Genomic DNA, 9,468 nt, shown 5'->3' with positions numbered 1-9,468 from the left:
AAGAGGGAAATACATGATTTCCAGAGGGTCCGGAAACAGCACATTTCACCCCTCCACTCTAATGATACCATTTCTAGAACCTCTAGAAATCACATATTTCCCTCCCCTCTGTGCCAATGGGGGCCTTAAAGTCCCTATTGACATGACGGTAAAGGTTTACCCTCACCTCAACAGTAGGGTGACCATATGTAAAGGAGGACAGGGCTCCTCTATCTTCCATGAAGTCACGAAGAGTCGGAAACGACTGAACGAATAAACAACAACAAATTGAAAAGTGAATTTCAGCAGGTGTAATTTGTATGCATGCAGCACCTGGTGAAATTTCCTCTTTGCAGCCCTGCCCACTGTGATCAGATACAAAAGAGGACAGGGCTCCTGCAGCTTTAATTGTTGTGATGAAGAGGGAATTTCACCAGGTGCTACATGTTGAAATTCCCTGTCCTCCTTTTCATATGGTCACCCTACTCAACAGGGCCTTTAAGGCCCCAATTTGAAAATGGAGGGAACATGCTCTTTCTGGAGGCTCCAGAAGGTAAGCAATTCCTCTGCCCACACTAATGGTGGACAGCATTATAATGCCCAGGTGAATTGCACACTTTCTGGAGGCTCTGAAAAGTGTGCTTTCCCAGGGTGGACCCATGCCTGTGCACTTGTGGGCACTTGGATGTATCCAGTTGGGTTTGTGAGGACAGACATGATGGGGTCTGCTGCCTCATGGACCAAACCAGACACTTGGGGCATCCCTATTCCTTTCTTATCAACCACCCAGAGAGCTTCAGCTATGGGGCAGTATAGAGATGATGATTAATAAATAATGGGTGGCCGTGCATGAGCAAATCCCCAAACAGTATTTTTTTTTTTAGAAAGAAAAACGAAAAACCTGATTGAGACTTTGCAGTGTGTAGAGTTCAGAGAGGAAGAAGAGAGAAGCAACGGTTGTAGATTCAATTGTACCTCCCTTATGTGGAAGTGAGAACAGTGTAGATATGAGAGACACAGGAGCTCTTTTGTTCCAGTTTGAGAGAGGGGGGGAGTGAGAGAGTAGGGGAGCAGTTTTATTCACATTTGTGTAAGCATGCACCCCATAGTGGTCTGGGAGGGTGTTATTCAACCTCCCCCCACCCCAGCTTTCCTCCTGAAATTCCACTGTCCACAGGGATGGATTAAAATGCAAAAAGTCTCCAATGAAGGCTCCCCCACCCCCTTTTAAAGTCTGGTGTGGAATTTCAGGATGAAAACAGTGCAAGTGGGGAGATGGGTGGGGCAGCAAACACCCTGGAAGACAGAAACAAACTTCAAAGTGATCTTGATAGGCTGGAGTGCTGGGCTGAAAACAACAGAATGAAATTTAATAAGGATAAATGCCAAGTTCTACACCTAGGAAAAAGAAACCAAATGCACAGTTACAAGATGGGGGATACTTGGCTCAGCAATACTACAAACAAGAAGGATCTTGGAATTGTTGTAGATCACAAGCTGAATAGGAGCCAACAGTGTGATGTGGCTGCAAAATAGTAAATGCTATTTTGGGCTGCATTAATAGAAGTATAGCTTCCAAATCACACGAGGTACTGGTTCCCCTCTATTCGGCCCTGGTTAGGCCTCTTCTTGGGAATTGCACCCAATTCTGGGCACCACATTTCAAAAAGGATGCAGACAAGCTTGAGCGTGTTCAGAAGAGGGCAACCAGGATGATCAGGGGTCTGGAAACAAAGCCCTATGAGGAGAGACTGAAACAAATGGGCATGTTTAGCATGAAGAAGAGAAGATTGAGGGGAGACATGATAGCACTCTTCAAATCCTTAAAAGGTTGTCACACAGAGGAGGGCCAGGATCTCTTCTCAATCATCCCAGAGTGCAAGACACAAAATAATGGGCTCAAGTTACAGGAAGCCAGATTCCAGCTGGACATCAGGAAAAACTTCCTGACTGTTAGAGCAGTACGACAATGGGACAACTTACCTAAGGAGGTCATGGGCTCTCTCACACTAGAGGCCTTCAAGAGGCAGCTGGACAACCATCTGTCAGGGATGCTTTAAGGTGAATTCCTGCATTGAGCCAGGGGTTGGACACGACAGCCTTATAGGCCCCTTCCAAGTCTCCTATTCTATGATTCTATGGTATGACCTTTCTCTCCTGAAATGCCATGGTCCCAATCCCATCTGGGTTCACATCTGCTTACACAGGAGTAAGTAAAGGTTAAACATATTTGCTTCATCGTCAATATGCACAAATCCAATTTGGATTGGGACCATGGTGGTCTGGGAGGGCGGATATTGGTTCCCCTCTTTTCATGTCCAAATTTCACCCCCACTTCCACCAGACAGTTTGAAAGAAGGGGAGAAAAGCTTCACTTAAAAATGAAGCAAGCAAAAAGAGCAAACAGCACAACAATCCAAGTATGACAGCAACTTTTGGGCTATTTTTTCTAACCCTATGTTTCCATTGACAACCAAATGTTTCTTTGCTACAACAACAACAAAAATAACCCAAAAATTGCTGTCATACCCAGATTGTTGTGCTGTTTGCTCTTTTTGCTTGTTTCATTTTTAAGTGAAGCTCCCCCCCCCTTCTTTCAAATGGCTTTTGAGTAGGTCAACCTATTGATCACTCCTGAAGATCATCTTTTAAAAAGATAGGCTAGAAGACATGTGAGCAATGACTGCTGAAATCTCAGAAGGCAGAGAGCTGGGTGATTGATAATCAGTGATTTTCCTTAATACAACTAGCAGAACCAGAATAAACTATGCAAGATACCAACGTTGCAAAATAAATTATAGATTCCAGTTGAGAGGGGTTTTTTAACCACCCACCCATGGGGGATGGAATTTTGGGATGAAAACAGTGGGGGGGGGGTAGGAAGCTTAAAGCCTCCTCTCCTGAAGCATCATTGGCCTGATCTGAATGAGGGCTGCACACACTTGCAGGAGAGTAAATTAAAATAGCACACATAGCTCCACTACGCATGCTTATAGGAATGTTTAGTTTTGCTTTGAGGAGAAGCTGCAGACATTCAAATGAGGCTCTATTAGGTTGGTGTTAGGTTGTATCTTGAACTGTCCCAAGGGTTCCTGGGAAGAAGAAACAACGTATTGTGGGTTTTTTTGAAACTATAAAATCCATCTGTCATTCAGAAGCATCTCCATCCTCGCTCTCCTTTATTCCTCATATTGAGGCAGTAGCTAAATCTTGTCATTTTTTCCTGTATAATATTGCCAGGATTCGATCATTTTTGTCTGTCTCTTCTGCCAAGACGCTTGTTCATGCGCTGGTTATTTCACGGTTGGACTACTGCAACCTTCTTCTCTCCGGCCTTCCTTCTTCTCACATCAGTCCGTTGGTTTCTGTTCACCACTCTGCCGCAAAGATCATCTTCTTGGCTCGCCGCTCTGACCGTGTTACTCCGCTTCTGAAATCTCTTCATTGGCTTCCAATTCACTTCAGAATCCAATATAAACTTCTCCTGTTAACTTTCAAAGCTTTTCACTGTCTAGCTCCTTCCTATCTCTCCTCTCTCATCTCACACTATTGCCCCGCTCGTGCTCTTCGCTCCTCTGATGCCATGTTTCTCGCCTGCCCAAGGGCCTCTACTTCTCTTGCTCGGCTTCGTCCATTTTCCTCTGCTGCCCCTTACGCCTGGAACGCTCTTCCAGAACATTTGAGAACTACAAGTTCAATCGCAGCTTTTAAAGCTCAACTAAAAACTTTTCTTTTTCCTAAAGCTTTTAAAACTTGATGTTGTGCGGACTTTATACTGTTAGTTTTACCCTACCCTGTGCCTGCTTACCCTACCCTGTGCCTGTTGGCATTCTCTTCCCCTCCTTATTGTTTTACTATGATTTTATTAGATTGTAAGCCTATGCGGCAGGGCCTTGCTATTTACTGTTTTACTCTGTACAGCACCATGTACATTGATGGTGCTATATAAATAATAATAATAATAATAATAATAATAATAATAATAATAATAATAATAATAGAAATAGACTTCCTTGATGGTGGAAAACAAAAGTAGAGATAAACTAGCCCTCCCCTTTATATTAACAAAGCTAAAGCTCATTTTAAAAATGTTATGTTAATTTTTTTAAAGGCCAATGAAAGCTAAATTGGGCAGTTTTACTTCTCTATGTTAGATTACTGCAATGGAATCTACATGGGGCTTCCCTTGAAGACAGTTCAGAAACCATAGGTTCTGCAAAATGCTGTGGCCAGATTGATAAGAGACAAGACAGTCTGAACATATAGCACTGTTTCTGGCCACTTGCACTGGCTGCCTCTATATTTTTAAGCCTGTTTCAAGATGCTGGTTTTGACTCAGGCAGGTTCTATACTACTGCTTTATAATGGATTTTAATGGTATTGACAACAGTTGGGGCCCATGATACGTTTCATATAAATTTTCAAACTGCTTTCAAAGCATTATGTTCTGCTTGGTGTGGATCTGGTCTTATAAAGCTTTACATGGTTTGGAACCACAATGTCTGATGGAGCAAGTGTCTTCTTCATGGGAGGCTTGGAGGGTGGCAACAAGGAAGACCTGAAACCATGGAAAGCCAGGTAATATTGAACTAGATGGACCAGTGGCATTTATTTGTGAGAAATCTCTTCAGTTATATGCCACAATTTCCTGTTTTATATGAAAGGAATTCTACTCCCAAGTGTATGATCATCCTCTCTTATTCCAAAATCCAGAGATGAATGTGGACTCTTAAGTAGGCAAAACAGCACATCCAAGAGGGAAGTATCAGCAGGCTTGTTAGTAGCCCAAACTCTGCAGACATAATCATCATCTTCATAACAATAACTAACAATTGTTTAGGAATAAAGCCTTAAAGCGGGGGGAGGGGCAAAGAAGTCCAACAAGGAGCATGCTCAATGACCATGGAATATTGACTGATTGTTGGAAACAACAACTAGAAAATGAGGTGGGAGGAGAAATGGAAGACAGTATTGTGGAGGAATGACTGAGTGACTGATGCGAACACTAAACATTCTATACTACAACATTATATTGCAGTTCCAAGTTGCCAGTCTTCTGTTCTCTGAATCCTTCTGTACTCATTAAATATGTGTCCTGTACTCCAGTGGCTCTTGTTTCCCTTTTGCTTCTTTCTCCATTTTTACCCACAGTTGTTGAAGAATTGAAACCATTTCACATTGAGTACAAGATGTCTAGGAAAGGGAAGGGAAAATTGGCTGCAGATCCTAATGTTGCAAGTGTGAATGTGAGGGCCTCTGCCAGTGAGTCCCATGACTGCACTATGACAGTGAAAACTCGACACATCAATCCTTACGAATTGCTTGAACAGCGAAGGTAAGTCTGATTAAACAGGAAAGTGTACTTATTCATGTTTTGCTTTCAAGGGCAAATAGAGGTCATTTTCAATTCCAAGAATGGGAGTTGTCAAGCTACTCTCTCTTAACCTTAACGTATTTGTTCATCTCAGGGCTTACCTTAAGAAACTCTATAATACAGCCAAACACACACACAGACCTCTATTGGATACTACTCAGGAAATACAAAGCTGTATATCATATATATCAAATGGAGCTGTGTTTTTTTAAGAATATGTTATAAATCACTGGAAATATTGGGTTGGATCCAGACAATTATTTGAATTTAGGGTCCCATTGAAATCAATGTGGAAAAGTAAATCATGACTTAGGATGTGTCCAGTTGATTTCAATGGAACTTAGGTGCCATTAACTTACCGATTGTGTGGGAATGAAATCTCTGCCAAGTAGTTTGTTCCTGATGTGGCACCATCTAAAGTTGGTTTTGGTATTCTAGAAACAGGTGGGGTAAGGAGGCTAGAGAGTTCAAGCTGCTGCTGCTATACATATGGTGTGGGAGGGATAGCTGCTAGAGCATGGGTGAACCACATGCAGCCTGAAGTGGTCAACCTGCCACTGCTGGCCACTCCTTGAAAAACAAACGTTTTTTTAAAAAAAAGATTATAAAAAAATGTCACTACAATGCATCAAAAAGGTGAAATTTGGCTTGCAAAGCTGTATTTGTCCTTTCTGACACTTCATAGTGCTCTGTATGCAATTTCTAAACAAACACAATTTTTTCTTAAAATCCATTTTTAGGGTCACCCAGCAAATTGTGGCTTAGCCCCCCCCCCAATGGTCCTTGAACCTCCCAAAGTTGCTCCTCCCCCATGCTAGAGAGGAACTAAACAATGACCACATGGCCCATTCAGTGGGCATTTTTATTGCACTGCTTTTCCTGCACACTGCAGGAAATGCCAATACATTTCGCTTCCAAAAATAAATATAAAAATGAATTTTACTGGGGTCTTATTTGCGATGGAAAGAAGACCACAAAGAGCAGGAGGTGCACAGTGGTGGACGGCATCCTCAAAAGGACCCACAAGGAACTGTGAGTGGGCAGTAACAAGTGTGCAATAAAATGCTTGTCTGTATTGTGGGATTCTTTACATGGTCAAGAGACTGGATACGACTCAGGTAGTGCTCACGCCAATTGCTTTATTCAACAACACAGAAAACACTACATTGCAATGGAGTCTCTTAGGATGCCGGCCAAGAGAACTAGCCACTGCCCCAAGGTCTAACATTCTTATAGATTTCTACAGTTTCCATATGTAACTAGAGCATGCCTTATTGCAGAAGTCAATTGTCCAATCACAAAGCTTACAATGTTTTAAGTTTGGCATAACTTGTTACTTGGTTACATGGGAAGTAGCTGACTTATACATTCTGTATCTCCCTTTGGCTCCCATCCTTCACATGTCTCAGCCTTAAGAAATAGCACCATATTCTTGGCCATGAGAGACAGTGGACTCTACACATTCTACATTCCCCTTTTGCCTTAGCACACAGGGTGAAAAACAAGCTTTTAAGCAGAATACATTTCATTTAGTAAACCAACCTTTTCATTGATAAAGATGAATTTCCACTACATCTGATAATGCTCTTATTGTGGATCCAACCATTGGTGTAGAGATATTGTATATTGTCTGCTGCATTGTTACATAGTGGATGCATATCTTCTATTTTAGGGAAGTCAATATGGACCATGAGTTCATCAAACACTGGAAGAAGTCCTCAAATGACCTGTATGTGGTAACAGCTGCAGTAGAGCTTCTGGAAATGTCCTCATGTAGGGAATCCACTGGACAAAAAGGGGGCTGCTGTGTGGGAACTGACATCGTTCCCAAAATTGGGATCAGTGTGGGACTACAGGTCAGATTTAAGTTTGGACTAACCACTAAAGGGGAGAGGACAAGAGAAATATGCTTCCATTCACTGTTATGTTTTCCATGGTCTTGATCCATCCTTTTCTTTTCATATTCTAGGGTGAAGTGCAGAATTCGAAAGAAATTGGCATCCCAGTAGGAACTGTCCTGGCATTTAAAGTCTGTGAACTACGTTTTAAGGAAAGATACTTTGGTAAGAAAACGAACACTTGTGTATTTGAAACTTATGGCTCATTCTAATTAGTTAATATATGTAAGGCAATGCACCAAAACATTGCAACATGGCTACATTACATTCTTTTTTTAAAAAATAAAAAAAATATTGGCATCTCTCACTTCAGCTCTGGCAACAGTGAAAAATAGATTACCAGTGTGAACAAGGAAATGACCTATCACAACAAAGTGTGATCTTCTCTCAGCCCTTTTTATATAGGGCAAATCTACACAGAGTCTTCGCCGGGGAATCGGCTGCGTCCTTGGCGCCGCCCACCTGCCCGCCGGCCTCCTGTTGCCGGCGAAAGAGCTCTCCATAGAGCTCTCCGACCCGGGTGGGCTCTTTTGCCAGCAATAGGAGGCCGGCGGGCTTCCCCGGCAAAGCCACTGGGCCCAGCAACTCTTCACCCCGTCCCCACGAGGGGCGATGCGGGGTCGCCTCCTCCTCCTCCTCCTCCTCCTCCTCCACCTCTTCTTGGAATGCTTAAGGTACTGTCTACATCATCGATTTCGGGGCGCACTGCAGGCGCACTCCAGGTGCCCCGAAGACTCTGTGTAGACTTGGCCTACCTGTCTCTTACTTTGTCTTCTTTTGCCACCAAGTATCTATTCTCCTTATCCCCCTCTGCACCCCTTGCCTTCTTCCTCGGTTTTACTCTTCTCATCCTAGGCTGACTTGGACCCATGTTCCTCTTCACCAACAGATTCTAACAACTCCCCTTCAGTTTTCTTTTACAACCGAATCAATATTCCAACAATACCCCCTGCACTGACACCCAGGGATAGGCTCATGTCATATTCTGGTCAAGATGTGAATCCACAAGGTGATCAACTCTGTCATTTTTAATTAATTTAACATGTTAAAGAGTTCCTCTTCAGGGTCTGTCTTGAACAGCCAATTCCAACCACTCTTGTAGCTTAATCAATGTGCAGGCACCAGTTCAAAATTGCCTGTTCAAAAGGAACAGCTATGTTCAAAGCACATTTGGGGTTAGTTCCAACCAGTGGCCTCCTTCCTTCATTTTCCCCTTGGTATCTGGAGGGACATCCATCATTAAATTATTGTAATTTACTCCACTGTTTTTCCAAGGAGCTCAAGGCATTCACATATCTCCTATAATCCCTTTGCATTTCAGAACCATTGATATTGCTAACAGGAATACGTAAACAACTTAATGGTAAGGATTACTGATTTTAAATTGGAGACATCAGGGAACTTTTCATCACCAGAATTGCAACCCAGGATATATCTATATCTGTCTGAATATGCAAACATGTGTATGTATGAACACATCCATATCTACCCTTAGGCTGCAGTGAGAGAAGAGCTGAAGGCAGCATGACTGAGTTGTCATTTTTGACAATGTTTTCATTAAAGGGAAATAGCATTGCTTACTTGGGGCTTTGTGCTTCCTAGTTCTTTGGCATGATTTTTATGGTCTGCGCTACATGGGTGGAGGAGGGCAACAGTGCATTTTGAATTTAATACTTCCCCTCCCTTCTTTCCTTTTGCAATCAGCTCTGTTATTTTTTAATCAACCCAACATATTACAGAGTTCCTCTGCAGGATCACTCTTGAACAACCAATTCCAACCACTCTTGCAGCTGAATCATTGTGCAAATGCCAGTTGAAAATTGGCTGTTAAAGAGGAAGAGCTTTGTTCAAAACACATCGGAGTTAGTTCCAACCAGTGGCCTCCTTCCTTCATTTTTCTCTGGGTATCTGAAAGGACATCTTCTCTCCTATGGTCCCATTATTTATTCATTATATTTTATTCCATAATTTTGCAAAGGAGATCAAGGAGTGTACATGGCTCCCCACCACCACCAGTTTTGTCCTCACAGAAATGCTGTGATACTACCTAGCCCACAGGTACCCAAAGAGCATCACAGCTGACTGGAGACCCGAATTAAGGACTCCCAAGTCCTAGTCCAACACTCTTAAAGGTTAGAGTCTAGCCACTACACTACACTGTATTTCAAGCTAGCTCTTGCATATTAAGATCTTCAGAGAAGGTGATGATGTCTTTTG

The sequence above is a fragment of the Elgaria multicarinata genome, chromosome 11 (assembly GCF_023053635.1).
Source record: "Elgaria multicarinata webbii isolate HBS135686 ecotype San Diego chromosome 11, rElgMul1.1.pri, whole genome shotgun sequence".
Lineage (NCBI taxonomy): Eukaryota > Metazoa > Chordata > Lepidosauria > Squamata > Anguidae > Elgaria > Elgaria multicarinata.
This window is presented reverse-complemented; position numbering follows the sequence as displayed.